Below are 17,558 nucleotides of genomic sequence, written 5' to 3' on the forward strand. Positions count from 1 at the left end.
CTTTGCAAAAAGTTCTTTTCCTCTCGTTCCTTTACAGTCTCTTTCAATCCTTTTTTGTCTTTAGAATCCACACAGCTGGAGGCTGACAGCCTTTTTCGCAAAAAGTCCTTTCACAGTTCAAAAAGACAACCCTAGCCCTTCTCCATCCACTCAAGGGGTTCCCTAAAATTCTCTGCTTCCTGGGCGCTAGGTAATCTTCTTTTCTTCTGCTTGCTTTATTTACAAAGTCCTTTAACAATCGACTATTAGATTTGTGGTTGCAGCTTCAATAGCATAGTTCAATATTTCCATGCGAAGAGTATGCTCTTCATGTGCTGTTATCGTTGTACCAAAGTCGGGGAATTGCAATTCTGTAAGAAACATGTGTTTTAACTTGCTGAGGCGGGGAGGTCTGGGGAGCACGAATGTTAGTGACCCTTCTTGTTCGACACCGGGTACCAACAGTTGTATTTCCACGGTGATAATGGGCTCAGAACTGGACACCACCACCGCTCGGATCCTCCCTGTCTCCGGTTTCACAGACATTTGTCGCCAGATATGTCCACTCAGGTGTGGAGTATCTTCTGTTAGGCACACGCACTCTTCTTGACCTTCTTCGGTCCGGTGCCTCAGCGCCCTGAGCACCTTCTTCTGGGTCTGAGTCTTCTGATATCGGAGGAAGGGTTGCTTCTGGAGTTGACCTCAGGCTAGAACTTCTTCTTTGCGGCCAAATTGCTTCTCCACGTGCCCTTCTACTCCTTCTCCTTCTGGTCTGTTCTCTCTCTCTTTCAGACCTGTCAGGGTCAGACTCGTACTCCCAGCTGTCTTCTCCTTCTGTAGCGTCTTCTGTTTCGCTGTTGTACTGACCGTCCTCAGCTTGGTCAGACTCGTTCCCTGCTTCCACTGGCACCTCTACAGCTTGGCTAGCCCCCTCTATGGCTTCTTGGTCCTCAGCTGGACGTCCATCCGAGAGAGGAGCTGTTTCCAGAGGTGCTGGAACCCTTTTCGTATGTGACGCGTGTATCCAATTGGGCAGGCCTCCCACCTTTACAGCTGTACTTGTGATCAGGATGACCTGGTAGGGCCCACGCCAACGAATATCCAAACAGTTTCTTCTCACATGTTTCTTCACCAGGACCCAGTCCCCAGGATACAGGTCATGGCAAGGGCCCTGGCACGCTGGAACCTCTGCAGCCTGCACCTGAAGGGACACAGAACGCATGGCGTCAGACAGCCCCTTACAATAGTCCAGGATCATATCATCTGTGATATTTAACAATGCAGTAGCTGGAATAGATGGCAGCCTCATTGCTCTCCCCATTAACACCTCATGTGGTGACAACCCTGTTCTTCTGTCTGGGGTACTACGAAGGCTCATGAGGACTAATGGCAGGGCATCAGGCCAACTCAGGGTCGTTGAGGAGCAAACTTTCGCTATTCTGGACTTGATCGTTCCATTGATCTGTTCCACAATTCCTGAGGCTTCTGGTCGGTAACTGCAATGGAGCTTTTGATCTATATTCAGTGCAACACAAATCATCTTCACAAGCTCACTGTTAAAATGTGTTCCCCTATCTGATTCCAAAAAGGCCGGCACCCCGAAACGAGGGATAAGTTCTCTAAGCAGTAACTTAGCCACTGTGAGGGTGTCGCACCTACGTGTAGGGTATGCCTCAACCCATCTGGAGAACACACAAACAACCACCAGGACATAGCGAAGGCGGTTGCATCTTGGCATTTCAATGAAATCTATCTGCATTCTATTGAATGGACCTCCAGACCTTCCTATGTGACTTAGTGCAACTGGTGTTCTTTTTCCTACGTTCAGCTGCTGGCAGGTCACACAACGCTGGCACACTGCTTCTGCTGCTATTCTAAACTTAGGATTGTACCAAGTCTGTCTAAACACTCTCAGCATAGCATCTCTCCCTAAGTGTACGGGACCATGTATGAGTCTAGCCATTGGACTCACCATCTCATTGGGTAACACTGCTCTGCCGTCTGCTGAGACCCAAAAATGAGTCTCACCCATTACACATCCTGCCCTTTCCCATGTTTCCTTTTCTGAATCAGGAGCATTTTCTTGCATGGTTGACAATTCATCCCAAGTATCAACAGTTTCCAGTATCATGGCTAATTCAGTTCTTACATTTATTCCACCCACATCCACCTCTGTGAAAGAGTAACCTTGTTCTGCGCAATACCGCGCAACTTCATCAGCATATCTATTGCCTTTCGAAACAAAGTCCTCATTTTTGGTATGTGCGATGCACTTTACAACTGCGATACTTGCTGGACATTGCAATGCTTCTAACAACAAGCGCACAAACTCTCCATTGCGAATGGGAGAGCCTGAAGAAGTCATGAACCCTCTTTGAGACCATAACTGCCCGTAATCATGAACTACCCCAAACCCGTATTGGCTGTCGGTGTAGATGGTGACTCGAATTTGATTGCCTGCTAAGCAAGCACGTGTCAGGGCAATAATCTCGGCTACCTGAGCGGAGTTTACTCCTTCCAGGCACCCTGCTTCCACAACTCCTTCAATTGTACAAACAGCATACGCTGCTCTCAACTGCCCAACTTCGTCTCTTACACATGAGCCATCGACAAAGAAAACTTCGTCTGGGTCGGTCAGTGGCTCATCTACGATGTCGGGTCTGGGTTTGGTGCATAGTTCAGTCACATCGAGACAGTCATGGTCTGTATATTCATCATCATCATCAATATCATTTGGAAGTGGCATTAAGGTAGCAGGGTTCAAAACAGAGCATCTCTTGAGGGTCACGTTCTCTGCAGCAAGAATAACTTGCTCATAGCGCGTGAGCCTGCTATTGGTCAGATGCTGTGTTTTGGTCCTGGTCATCAACAGTTCAACAGAATGTGGCACGCACACCTCTAACGGGTGCCCCATGACGATATTTTCACATCTCTCAATGCTGACACCCGTTGCAGCAACGGATTTGAGACATCCGGGCAACGCTGCGGCTACTGGGTCTAAAGTAGCCGAGAAATAAGCAACTGGTCTACGGGCATTCCCATGGATTTGGACCAACACAGACAACGCACAACCTTCTCTCTCACAACAGTAAAGAAAAAATTGTTTATTGTAATCAGGCATTCCCAATGCCGGAGCACGACACAGGTCCTCTCGCAACTGTAGGAACGCCATCAAACAGTCTTTGTCCCATGGTACCGGATCACTCACCTCTTTGTGCGTCAGTTTTTGCAAAGGTTTTGCTTTCAGTGAAAAGTTCACGATCCACTGTCGGCAATAACCCACCATCCCTAGGAACATCCTGACCTCTCTCTGGGTCTGAGGCGCATTCATTTTCATGATCGCCTCTATCCTGTCTGGTGACACTTTTCGTTTGCCTTTCTCAATTCTGTGTCCCAAGTACTGTACTTCTGTCAGGCAGTACTGCAATTTTCCCGGGGACACCTTGTGCCCATTGGCAGCTAGGTGATTTAACAAAGCAATGGAATCTTCCCTGCAAGCTTCTTCTGTTTCTGACGCCACAAGGAGGTCGTCTATGTACTGGACCAGAACTGACTTCTGGGGCAGCACTAGACTTTCAAGATTTTTCTTCAAAAGCTGGTTAAAGATCGATGGGCTCTCTGTATACCCCTGAGGGATACGACACCATGTTAGGACGCGATTTTCCAGCTTAAATGCGAAAAGAAAATGGCTATCTTCGTCCAAAGGGATCGAAAAGAAAGCCTGGCAAAGATCGATCACAGTGAACCACTCTGCTTGGAATGGAATCTGAAACAGTATCACTGATGGATTCGGTACCACTGGACAACATGAAACGACTATGTTATTAATCTTTCGAAGGTCCTGCACTATCCGAAATTTCCCATTTGGTTTCTGCAGACCCATAATCGGGGAGTTACATGGACTACCCACGATTTCTTTCAGTATTCCCTGTTTAATCATGGACTCGATCACGGGTTTTATGCCTGCAATCGTTTCTGGAGTCAATTTATACTGGGGTGTTCTTGGGAACTCAGCATGCGGTTTCACTACAATTTTCACTGGGTCCACCCCTTTGACCAATCCAATCTCTTCCCCAGTGAAATCCCATACCTCTGATGCCACTGTCTCTCTCAAATCCCAGGGAAGCTCGTCTACTGTCAAAGTAGGGTACAGCTCCACACATATTCTTGAGTTTGCAACTTTGAAATCTGCATCATCATCATTAGTCAATACCTCCACTCCCTGGGGTGTACAGTATATAGTACAATTCAATTTACACAACAGGTCTCTTCCTAGCAGACACACAGGGCTTGAATCGCAAACCACAAATTGGTGCTCATCGCTGTACTTCCCTATTTTCACCTGTACCGGTTCTGTCAATTGGCTGGTTATTCTCCTGTTTGCGACCCCTACCACCTGTATGGTCTCTCCAGACATGGGCAGGTCTGGAACTGCAGCTGATCTGATCGTGGATCTAGTGGCTCCTGTGTCCACCAGAAATGTCGTAGGGCACCCTGCTACTTCTGCTTCCACATAGGGTCCCCTCTGATCTACCTCTAAGGCTGCCCCGAGGGTGCAGTCTTCTCTTTCCACTCTCTGTCCGGTTAATGGGTCCACATAATAGCATTCTTCCCCTTCCATAAACAGGGGCATTTGTCTATAGGTCTTACCCATACTCCCTACTCGAGGAGGTTGCGGGAACTGGGCTCGGGGAGGAGCCCCCCCCCCTTTGAGCACCTTTCCTTGGTATGGCGTCGCCCCTCTCATAGGTGCGCTCTGGACCTCTTCCTCCTCTATCTCTTGCTCTCCTATCTCTACATTGTAAGGGCACTCGCGTTTCCAATGCCCCAACTCGTTGCACTGGTGGCACCTAGTCGTTTTCTTCAAGGTAGCTATGTCTACTCTGGGTCTAAAGGTAGTACTCTCCTCATTACCCTTGTTCTGACTGTACTGCTTCTTACCTCCTGTACCTGTCCCTTGCTGCTGTTGTTGCGGTCCCCCCTTTCCTGCTGTCTGCAATTGTACCACCATCAGCTTTTCTTTTAGTTTCTTAGCCTTGGAGTCTACCTCATCACAGCAGTACCTGGCATATCTCAGTATTTCATCTAGGGGTTTACTTTGCCAACAAATCGAGTGTTGCTGAATCATTAAACTAATATCCGGTCTCAGTCCCAGGACGAACTTGGACACAAATTGCCCTATATCTTTTGGATCCATTACATCCAAGCCGCTATACTGTTTAAACGCTTTCAGCAATCTCTCGTAATATTCGTGAACTGTCTCTTTGGGTTCCTGTCTCGTTCTGTCTATTCTGACCCAATCTATGTCTTGCATTGGCACTTTTTCTTTCAGCCAAGTCATCACTCTCTCGAATTTTGCCATCACGATCTCGGACGGCCCATTAGTCCTAGCATCTCTCTCTGGCTCCGTTGTGGGCCACTCAGCGCTAACCTTGCATGCTGTCCACAGATCTCCTGGTACTACAATGTCAAACAGCGTGTTCAGATCTATCCATAGGACTTTTGAGATCTTTACAAACCTCTCGACTTGCTTGTACCACTCCACGGGGCTCTCTCGTAACTTGGGGAAAGATGTGGTAAAAGCAGCTAAATCTCCCCTACTCCACGGGACATGTACATAGCTCCCATTGGCAACTTCACGCAAAGGGTAAGCTTCTATTCCCTGCTGTCCTGGTGTTATACCAATCATGCTTCTTCTGCCGGTCCCTTTCTTGGACCACCTCTCTTCCCATTTATCTAGTGCCCTCCATGTCCTTATTCCAGTAATCAGTTCCCTTATGTGTGTTTTCAGCCCAATCGTTCTCCTCTCATCTAGATCTCGATCTGAGTAATGTAGCCTGTGGTTACCCTGTAATGCTTTGGTTCTTGACAAGTCCACCATATATTTGCCTGCTAGTTCGACTAACTTCTCATGGACTGCTCTCGCCTTTCGTGTGATGTCCTTTGCCATATACAGTATTTCATCCTGTTCATACATTTCCATTCTTTCTAAAGGCAGGGTACCATCTACCATGTCATCCAGATCTGACCTTAAGCTGGAGACATCAAGTCTCTTGGCTTTTATCTCAGCTCGCAATATGTCTTTTGAAGGGGGCTCACTGGTCTCCCTACCATCCCAACTTCGAGCTCTGCGTTTGGGCTCAGGAGAATTAATGGGTGGCCTCCCTTGCTCCCATCTCTCCAGGTCCCATGCTCGGCCATCCGATCTTGGAAGGTGATGGAACACGGGCCTGTTATCCCTACTCTCTCTCTGCCCACTCTCATCTTCTTCTCTCCTCTCACCGCACATCTCTCTGTTATTTTCCCTCTGGTCGCTACACTCCCTTTGCCTCGTATCGCTCAGTATCCGATACGATCCTTCCTGGTTCCCCATATTCCCTGGGCTGCGCTCATTTCTGTCATCACAGGGACTATGGTGCGACCTCTCACAACTCCCATTCTGTTCTCTGGTGCCAGGCACACAGTGTGGACACTTAAAGCTATTCCTGTACTCTTGCGCCCTCCTCTCCCCTTCACTGAGTATTGGGCACGCCACCCCTCCACTCCCGGGGCCCCCGTTTTCCAGGTCTGTTCTACCTCCATTCCGGGCCCAATGGGTGACTCCCCTACTCCCTCTACAGTCCCACTCCGGGCTACTCTCCCCAGCCCCGCAGTGAGTCCGTGCTCGGCTGTCCTGACTTTCCCTTTCTGCTTCTGCAGCATTGATGCACTTTTGAGCCTTCACTGCCTCGTCCCACTGCTTCATGTACTCATTTAGCTCTTGGAAGGATTTTCGTCCAGATCCCCTCAGATCCATTGGCCATCTGGGGCCCCCAGGATCTCCTCCTGGGTCCCCTACTGTGTGCATCGGGGTGCTCCACTCTCTGGGTATCGGCATCTGACTTGGGGAATTAGTGGTATCGTTCCTCCTTGCCTGCTCTGCTCTTTCTCTGTCTTTTCGTTTCCGTTCTTCCCCTTTTGCTCTCTCTTGGTCATATATCGATATTATAGGACCTATGGTAACAGGTACCTGTAGTGCATCTGGTAATGGGTAGGATGTGGCGCTTTCCGTTTCCGGCGCTCTTTGTACCACAAACCTACCGACTACCTGTTGCACCTGACTAGGCTGGAGCAACTCTTTCTTTGGCTCAGGATCCCACTCTGAACTGGGAAGCGGTCTATGCTCTCCTGCATTGCCCCCCTTTGCTCCTTCAGTATTCTCGACCTCTCCCCCTGCTCTATTATACGGGGGTGGCCTGTCTGTCAGTAATCTGTTTATCAGGCTGTCCTCTGTTTCGCTCTCATCATCTTCTTCTAGGGGACTTTTATTTACTGGCGCCTCTAATACTGGGTACAGTTTATTTATTTCCAAATTATGCACTCTCCATCTTTTAGCATCCGCATCCCACCTGGCATCCTGTACTGCCCTTACCGAGCGTTTCACCCTTTCTTGTCGTCTGTTCATATTCCTTTCATGCGCTGCCCTAAGCCAGGCATCAAGGGCTTCGAACTGGGTTGGTCTAGGCAAGGGTCTCTTTGAGGTCATGACTGATTTCAATCGATGTAACACCTCTAATCTGAACGTCCCGTACTTCGGGAACGTCAGTTCCTCATTTCCTTCAGTAATCTTACTCCACTCTGATATCCACAGGATCGTATGCAACCCAACGTTTACTGCCATGTAACGAGCTGGCGTACCCTCCGGCGGGGCTTCTTCCCCTTCATACGATCCTCGCCTCTCTTTCTTAAACAGCGCTTTCAACCATTTAAAACACTTCATAATTATTCGCACAATATCCAGCCTCGCTACTCTGTTTACTTCCTGATGACAATCCACCAATCCTGTCGCGGCTTTGCTAGCTTGGCCTATCACAGCGCGGTCTTTCTCCTGTTGGCCAATCACGTCGCGACCCTGTCTGACGTGTTCGCTAGCTGGCCTATCACAGCGCGGTCTTTCGCCGGTCAGCCAATCACTGCGCGACACCACCTGACGTCTCTTTTCTCCGCTTCGCAGCAGCACCCCTCCTTTCTCAACTCGTCTCCCGGTTATGCATGCGTCCCATTCATACACTGAAAAATGACTACTTCCGACCAAGCGGTCACTTCTCTCGACTGTACGTCCACAGTCTATCTGTAATTGTCAACACAACTGACGAGATGTCTATCGTCTCTCTGATAGGTTGCTTACACACACAGTAACTTCCGACCAGCGTCCGTTACTCACGCACTCACTCTTACGTTCCCCCTATCTCGGTCTCTCGGGTGATCAATGGTACCTCATGACCCCCTTCACTCTAGTTGACAATTACTCTGGGTGTCCGATACACCCGAACCACTTAAGCTCTCCTTGAACTTAAGATTTTCACCGGTTGCGCGCGCTCACAACCTGTTCCACAGTCACTCTACAGACATTCAACTCCGCCAGACATTACAACATAGATACAATACAAAACACCGCAATCTAACACGCATAACCCTTTATACTCACTCTCGACCGATACTGCTGCTTTTTCTGTCTCACGTCATCCGGATCTTCTTCGGCGGGCTGTTCTTCCGATCATCGTTTTCTAGGGGCCTTGGGGTAAGCTAACCTGGCCTAGGTCACCGTCCTCAAGAAGGCAACCATCCTCTATAGCTACCAACTGAAAGGGCGAGATTTTGATCGATACCTTATATCTATTGATCCAAACCTCGATCTGGTCGACTGAACCTTTGTTGCCTGTCTTGGAAGAAAACAGTACACCTATCTGCAAGCTAGTTCACCCAATAAAGGACTCTACTCTTAAAGATCACGGACAACTTCTAGGTTTCAAAAGTTTATTGTAAAGATATAATGAGCTGCAAATACAAACATCTCAGAATGAGATTCACGAGATACACAGGTCCAATTACATACATGTGCTCTCGAAAAGCCCTCAGACGAGCAACAGAAATCACTAACACAAGTTCTAAAAATAGTAAAGCTATAAGCATCGACGCATATCGCTCCTTCATTTAGATTGGAGGAAAACAAACACAGGTTAGGCGTCCCTACCCTGTTCTAGATGGTATCCCTACTTAACCAAATCCCAACCTAACAAAGGTGTCAGCAATGAATGACCCCCAAGGGAAGTCACCCACTCTAAGTCTCTTGGTGAAAACCTAAAGTTCTCCAGTCATGACCCCTCACTGCCTACCCATCCGCTCTCTAAAGGGTCCTCAGGTCTCTGCTCTAACTCCACCCAGGGGTGCTGTCCCTAATACAAAACAGTCAACAACATTTGAGACGCCCCTTGCGAAACGCCTCTCACGTGGTGCAACTTCAGGCTTTTTCCATGATGCTTTGTCTTGGGCCTCATGCGTTAGAGTTGACCTTGCTTCTCAGACTCTTCTCCGGCCCGCTGATACCCCTTAAACATTCCAGAACCCTCCTCCATGTCTGGGCCGTCTACTGAACAGACCTCTATTCATTCACTTATAATTGGATCCCCCCTTTCCTGTTGCAGACAGATATCTGCCGCCAAGAACCCAACTCTCATAGACTTCTAAAAGGCTTGCAACATTTCTCAGCCCAGACATGTACGTGTAAATCAATGCTAAAACATTTCAGGCCTACAATATTTCACATTATGATTATAGCATTCAACTTCTTCATTTAATTAAAGCATGTTAAAACTCTTATTCTATTATTTAGAAAACATTACTATAAATCATGGCCCATTAATGCAATGACCAAAAACGTTAAACAATCTGTGTCGTGAAAAGAAACACCTTCCCTTTTAGCTCCAGCTCTGGCCCTGTGGCCTACCACGTTCTGCGTTTTACCACAGACCATCTTATGTGTTAACAGCTACACGACATAGATTCAAAATAATCACGTCTAATAAAATCATATAATGTCACACCTTTCTGTATTAGTTCCACTTCTACTTAAATCTCTATATTAGCTATACCCTTAGAATATAATTTCAGATACTATTAGCACTCATGGCATTTCTCTTCATGACTTGTGCTTACTATAGGTAAGTGTGATGTACTCATACATTTATATCAGTTTGCGCTCTCTCACTGGCCTAAAAGAATACAGAGCCCCATAGTGTGTGGCATCTCATGGAATAAACAAGAGCATTTGTTTTATGTGTTCATCGTTTGTCATCAGTTGCTGAGTGCTGACAGCATGGGTACCGCGAAGGGGGTACTGGCAATACGTCTACACCTACCCCGTCCAGCGCCACCACTACACATACGAGCCCAGAACCCAGAGATCCTCACCCACACTAAAATGGCGCCTCCCCGCCTTGCCCCTGTACCCTACACGCGCCCTTGAGACCCGGCAGGTGCTGTCGGTCGAGGAAGGGCTCTTGCCAGCGCTGCCTGGAAAGTAATGAAGACGGAGCGCGCGAGCATCGATCCACGCGTCTGGGACAGTAACCAAAAAAACACAAGACGCTTAATCGATAGGACGCTGCCCTGACTACTGGCATGTAAAGTGCGAAAAGGGTAAATAAAAGCTTTCACTGGAGCCCGGAGTGGCTTCCTCGTTTTTAAACAAAGGAGTTTTATGGACAGTGCTCGGGGATCCATCACTTGTGGGATAAAAGCCATTTTCCCGCCCTTGGTTGTGGTTTCTCTCCTTTTAGCGAAGCCCCAGGGAATCACCGAGCGCTTGTGCAGGAAAAAAGCCATCCCTGGGCTTGAAAGAAAAACGTGATAAATTCCACTTTCGTGTTTATTCTCAAAGCGTTTTTTGTTTCTGCTCGTTCCTGTGATTTAATCTTGATGATTTCTATTACTGCGTCTTTGGACGTTTTCAAGATACTTGGGTACTTACTGGAGTACCAATACGGACCGCAGATGTGGATTAAGATGCATGGGCTGCTTGTGGGGGTCTCTACGTGAAAAGTCATGTGCTAGGGATCCAGGCCTGCGCCGGAAGGAGTTAATGCCTGCATGTCGAGAATGGCCTCCATTTAGGGTGACCAACTGGCATGGGTGCAAATTCAGGACGGTGAGTGTAAAAATTCAGGACAAAGGGTCAAAATTCAGGACAAAAATTCAGGACAGGAGGCCAAAATTCAGGACAAAACTTCGGGACAAAAGGTACATTTTACAGACACATCAAAGGAGATCGCACTATAGTATACAAGTAATCCCATCTATATCCAAACATATTCATCCATTTGTAAACCTATCCATCATGTATCCTTCCTTCCATCCAACCCTTCATCCACACTTTCACTCATCCATCCATCCATCCTTTCACCCCATCCATCCGTACACTCATCCATTAACCCTTTCAAGCCTTCCAGCCATCGTGTCACTTACTCATCCATCCACCCAGTCACTCATCCTTCCACTCATTCCCTTTTTCAGTCATCCATCCTCCCTTTTTCTCTCCATTGACCCTTTCACTTAGCCATCCTTCCTTCCAACCATCCTTCTACTCATCCACTCATGAATCCATCCATTGACTTTATCACTCATCCATCCTTTCACTCATCTATCCACCCATTCACTCGCCCATCATCCACCCTTTCACTCATCCATCCTTTCGCTCATTATCCATCCATTCACCCTTTCATTCATCCATTCACCCTTTCACTAATCCATCCAGCCATCCAACTATCCCTTCTCTCACTCACTCACCCACCTTTTCATATTAATTATGAGCTGAGTCTTTATCTGCAGAGTTGCATACGGAAGAGGCCCATCAAGAATTTCACCCTTGTTCCTAAGGCAAGTTCTAGGATAGGCCATGGGACGGACATACCCCTCACCCTCAATCTAAAATGGAGAACTTCTTCTACGGATATCGAACGCAGAATGGAGGCTCCATTAGCTGTTCTATGTCTGCCCCAAGACAGGAGCAGAAGTGTGCGCATACTTGGGGAGATGGAGTCTTTTTTTCCACTTTAATTTAGCGTGAATTTGACCCGAAGGGATTGAATCACTGCGCTGTATACTTTCACGTCATTGCTCAAGCAAGTGGAGTGCCTGCCAAAGGGTGCAACTGTAATCTGATTGTAAGTGTTTGAATGTATTTAACGCTTTGTATTCAGGCTCTGGCAGGAAAAAGGCATTGACCCAAAGTAATACAGAGCCCCAAAGTGGATGGCATCCCATGTAATAAATTAGAGCATGTTTTTTTAAATGTGTCCATTGCTTGTCATCTGCTGCTGATAGCATGGGTACAGTGAATGAGACTGGTTGCTCGCTGGAACTGGCAATGCCCTACACCCTACCCTGTTCAGCGCTACCCATACAAATATAAGCCCAGGACCCAGGGATCCTCACCCACACTCAAATGGCTCCTCCCCTCCTTGCCCCCTGAACTCTACTCCTCCATTTTTGGTAGGCATGGGAAGATTAAGTGATTTGGGCAGAATCACAGCATGTTGAGCCGATGCCGAGACTCAAACCTGGTTCCCTAGTTCCAAAGTGGGCAGCTCTGACCCTCACGCCACGTGCTCATCCTTTAAAATTAGTGTAGCGTGGGTGCTATAGGTGAGTGACAGGTTCCAGTACTAGGCTTATAGGGCCAGATGTAGGTAAAACTTATTTACCGATTCTTAATTACCGAATTTTACCGATTCGGTAATTAAGAATCGGTAAATAAGAAGTGGGGGTATGTAGGAACATCCAGATGTTCCAGTTACCGAATCGTTAAGAATCGGTATTTACCGATTCGGTAAATACCGACCGGTAATGCTCCATTCATTCCTATGGGCTTTGAAGCCCATAGGAATGAATGGGGCATTACCGGTCGGTATTTACCGATTCGGTAAATACCGATTTTGACAAGGGTGCAGGGGGTGTCACTTTGACACCCTCTAGCACCCCCACAAAAGGTTCGGGGGCCATATGGCAGGCATACCTGCCCTAAGGGCAGGTCTGCCTGTCATATGGCACAGGTGTGCATGCACACCTGAATCGGTATTTTAACATCAAATACAATTTGATGGTAAAATACCGATTTTGTAGGCCTTGTGGGACTCAGAAGAGTCCCACCTACATATCAATTTTACCGATTCTGTAAATATACCGGTCGGTAAATTTACCGACCGGTATATTTACCGAATCGGTAAAATTACCGATTTTCCCTGTTTACCTGCCTCTACATATCAAATGCCAAATACCGGTCGGTAACGGCCGAATTCGGCCGTTACCGACCAGTAAAACCCTACCTACATCTGGCCCATAGACTCTTAGGCAGTAAAGACATGGGAGCAGATTTACAAGAACTGGCGCATCTCTGCATATTTGCAGAGATGCGCCAGTTAATTTGCGTTTCGAAAAAATAGCTTTGCGCCACCATGGATGCGCCACATTTACAATGTGGTGCACCGTGGCCCAAGCACAAACTGATGCGTGATGCGTCTTTTGTCAGAAAGCCCACGCATTGCTGGAGTCGTGTCGTAAGCACAACGCAACTCCAGAAATGGTTAGGAATGCCTATTCCTAATATGCTGCGTCACTCCTTACACCTGCTTCAAACAGGCGCAAGGTTTTGACGCAGTGGAATCTTGTAGATTTCACTGAGTCACTTTTACGCAGCTTCCTTGCGACAGAACGCCCACCCTGCATACATTATACCTGACGCAGGTATAATGTAGCGCAGGCTTTACAACATGATGCATTGAGGCGTCACGTTGTAAATATATCGCATCATGGCACATTTTTTATGATGCCGCTGCGTCACAGAAGTGACGCAACAGCAGAGTAAATTTGGTGCAATGGACTTGTAAATACGCCCCATGTGGTGGACCACGTGAAGCATGTGGGTCACTGTGCTGTAATAATGGGGGCAGTACTCACTGTCAGGACTGAGGTGTCGGTTTTACTACTGGAGCAGGAGGGGTCGCTGTCGTTCGGAGTGAGATGTTTGGACTTTAGTATGTTGGTCCTAGCGCTAGCGCCAGAGGGTATGTTTTTTAGATCAGTTATAAGATGCTTTGGCTGAAGCAAGGGTTGTCTCGGAACCGTAGCAGTGTGGGGGGGCCTCAGCAGATCAGGAGGGCGGTGCCTGGAGGTGCAACGGATTGTCACATTATTAGCATGTTCAAGGACCGGATGCCAGTCACACAGTATCACTCATCCTCAAGCATTCACGGCTATACAATGCACAGCTCAAATGAGGTTCTCCTTTACATTTCAAACGGTTGACAACACGACCAGCACCCGGAAGTCTTCACAAGATTTCTTAATTCCACCATGTAAATGATGTGTGTTTACCTCGGGTAGCAACATGCAAGGCCTGGCGGGCAAAGCTGTGAGCTTGCAGTCAGACAGTGCCAACAAAAGAGGGTATTGATAGCATCGGTTTGTGCGATAGTGAATATTGATGTGTGTGAACTACATGTCACGTATTCCGATACAGACAGGAACTACTTTGCATTTTATTTTTCTGCAGAGGTAACTGTGGGTGCAAGGTACTGCAAAATTATAGACGCCCCAAAATTGGAGCAGAGTATCCTGTTATTTTAGACATCCCAAACCTTTACCTCAAATAGAATGTCCACATTCATTAGATCAGGACATGGTGTTGAACCTCAATTTCATGAGGTAATGTGTCCCTGTGTTAATGCACCTCCCAAAACATCAAAATCATAAAAATTCAATTTTTAAGTAAATGGGTCCACTCAATAATTGAATTCTAGATCAATGGAAAAGTTAAAGGGTCTTATTATAGAATTTTCAATTAAAGTGGCACAAAGTCAATGTCATGAATGTTTTCAAGTAAAAGGCAGTGAGAATGCAACAATTTTAAATTATTCTAAATCCCAAGTGGGCATCAAAAATAGTTAGTGTAAATGAGCATTCCTATGAGAATAGGAAATCTTCTGTCTCACCTCCAAAATCGAGGATTTTTATACATTATTTCTGCATAAGAAATTACAGATTCTGCAGACTCGCTGTGGTGTAAGCAAATGTAGTAGTTCATCAGTAAATCAGTGAGCACGTGGAAAATAAATGTCACATTGCTTTAACCTCATCACTGCGGCGCGAATTCTGCCGCAGTGCTGACATTGCAATCGCGGCGTGGTCATGACGGCTCCCGGCCGTCATCAGCACACGCCCACCGTGACTCATGATGGCCGGGAGCCGTTATGAGCATCGAAGAGGTTAACACTCAAGGACTATCCCACTACATGAATAAGTACTCCCCACCTTCTATGCTAATGTCATCCAGAAGGCTAGAACATAACTACTTTCATAAACAATAAAGTGTTATGTGAATGAAGGAGCTACAGTGAACCAGCAGAAGGACCTTAAGACTTTTCAAGTTGTGACTGAAATTTACTGAGATCAGGGCAGCAATAACTATAGAAATTAACCAATACATCTCAGCTTGACTGCATGCTGCAGAGTTTGTGAGGAGAGAAGTGGGCAGGGAAAAGAAGCGTGAGTGACAGGGGTGGCTTTCATCTGGGACAAGATGGAGTTTATGTCTAAACTGAGGCCTAGTTTACACATATTAGGACAACCCACTACTACATGTTATAGAGAATGTGTTTCAAAATCATCAGTACTAAATCTGTTTGTACTTGTGAAATTGAGTGTGAAAATGCATTTAGCACATTCAATCAATCAATCAATCATGCCATTTGTATAGCGCACTACTCACCCGGGAGGGTCTCAAGGCGCTTGGGGGGAGGGGTATGCTACTGCTCGAACAGCCAGGTCTTGAGTTGTTTCCTGAAGGCGAGATGGTCCTGGGTCAGCCGAAGGTGGATGGGGAGGGAGTTCCAAGTCTTGGCAGCCAGGTAAGAGAAGGATCTTCCTCCGGCGGTGGCTCTTCGGATGCGTGGTACGGCTGCGAGGGCGAGGCTGGTGGACCGTAGCTGGCGGGTGGGCGTGTAGAAGGTCAGGCAGTCGTTGAGGTACTTGGGGCCCAGGTCGTGGAGAGACTTCTGTGCGTGGGTGAGGAGCCGGAACGTGATCCTCTTGTCGACGGGGAGCCAGTGCAGGTTCCTCAGGTGGCTGAGATGTGGCTGCGACGAGGGACATCCAGGATGAGTCGGGCGGAGGCGTTCTGGATGCGCTGGAGTCTTTTCTGTAGCTTGGCTGTGGTTCCGGCGTAGAGGGCGTTTCCGTAGTCCAGTCGGCTGGTGACGAGTGCCTGAGTGACAGTCTTCCTGGTCTCGGTCGGGATCCAGCGGAAGATCTTGCGAAGCATACGCAGGGTGTTGAAGCACGATGAGGAGACGGCGTTGACTTGTCTGGTCATTGAGAGAGAGGGGTCCAGGGTGAAGCCCAGGTTGCGTGCGTGGTCGGTTGGCTTGGGTGCGGTGCCCAGGGCTGGGGGCCACCAGGAGTCGTCCCAGGTGGAGGGCGAAGATCCCAGGATGAGGACTTCCATCTTGTCCGAGTTCAGTTTCAGGCGGCTGTCCTTCATCCACTCGGCGACGTCTTTCATCCCTTCGTGTAGGCAGGTTCTGGTGGTGTCGGGGTCTCTGGTGAGGGAGAGGATCAGCTGGGTGTCGTCGTCGTAAGAGATGATGTTGAGGTTGTGCTGGTGTGCGATGGCTGCGAGAGGTTTCATGTAGATGTTGAAGAGGGTGGGGCTGAGTGAAGATCCTTGCGGGACGCCGCAGATGACTTCGGTGGCCTCGGAGCGAAACGGGGGGAGGCGGACTCTTTGTGTTCTTCCGGCGAGGAACGAGATGATCCACTCCAGTGCCTTCTCTCGGATACCGATGTTGCTGAGGCGCTGGACTAGGGTGCGGTGGCAGACCGTGTCGAACGCAGCGGAGAGGTCCAGGAGGATGAGGGCCACTGTTTCCCCCTTGTCGAGCAGGGTCCGGATGTCGTCGGTGGCTGCGATGAGGGCGGTCTCGGTGCTGTGGTTGGCTCTGAAGCCGGACTGCGAGGGGTCGAGGGATCCGTTCGTCTCGAGGAAGGCGGTCAGCTGTCTGTTGACGATCTTCTCGATGACTTTAGCAGGAAAAGGGAGGAGCGAGATGGGGCGGAAGTTTTTGAGATCGGTGGGGTCCGCTGTAGGTTTCTTCAGGAGGGCGCTGATCTCAGCGTGCTTCCAGCTCTCCGGGAAGGTGGCGGTGTTGAAGGAGGCGTTGATGATGTTCCGGAGTTGGGGTGCGATGGTGGAGTCGGCCTTGTTGAAGACGTGGTGTGGGCAGGGGTCGGTCGGTGATCCGGAGTGGATGGTGTTCATCGTGCGGGCTGTGTCTTCGGTGGTCACCGTGGTCCAGGTGCGAAGGGTGGCGGTGGGGGGCGTTGGTTCGACGGTTGGGTGCGTGGGTGGGGCGCCGAAGCTGTTGTGGATGTCGGCGATCTTGCGGTGGAAGAACGAGGCGAGAGAGTCGCAGAGGTCTTGTGACGGAGTGACGTCGTTGGTGCAGGTGCTGGGGTTGGAGAACTCCTTGACGATAGTGAAGAGCTCTTTGCTGTCGTGGGCGTTGTTGTCCAGTTGTTCCTTCAGGGATTTCTTCTTGGTGGTGCGGATGAGCTGGTGGTGCTTGCGGGTAGCGTGTTTGAGGGCCGTCATGTTGTCGGTGGTACGGTCGAGGAGCCAGGCTTTCTCGAGGGTGCGGCAGGTCTTCTTGGAGTCCTTGAGGTCGTCGGTGAACCAGGATGCCTTCTTGCTTCTGGGTCTGCTGGGA

Source organism: Lissotriton helveticus, chromosome 7 (genome assembly GCF_964261635.1).
Source record: "Lissotriton helveticus chromosome 7, aLisHel1.1, whole genome shotgun sequence".
In the NCBI taxonomy this organism is placed as follows: domain Eukaryota; kingdom Metazoa; phylum Chordata; class Amphibia; order Caudata; family Salamandridae; genus Lissotriton; species Lissotriton helveticus.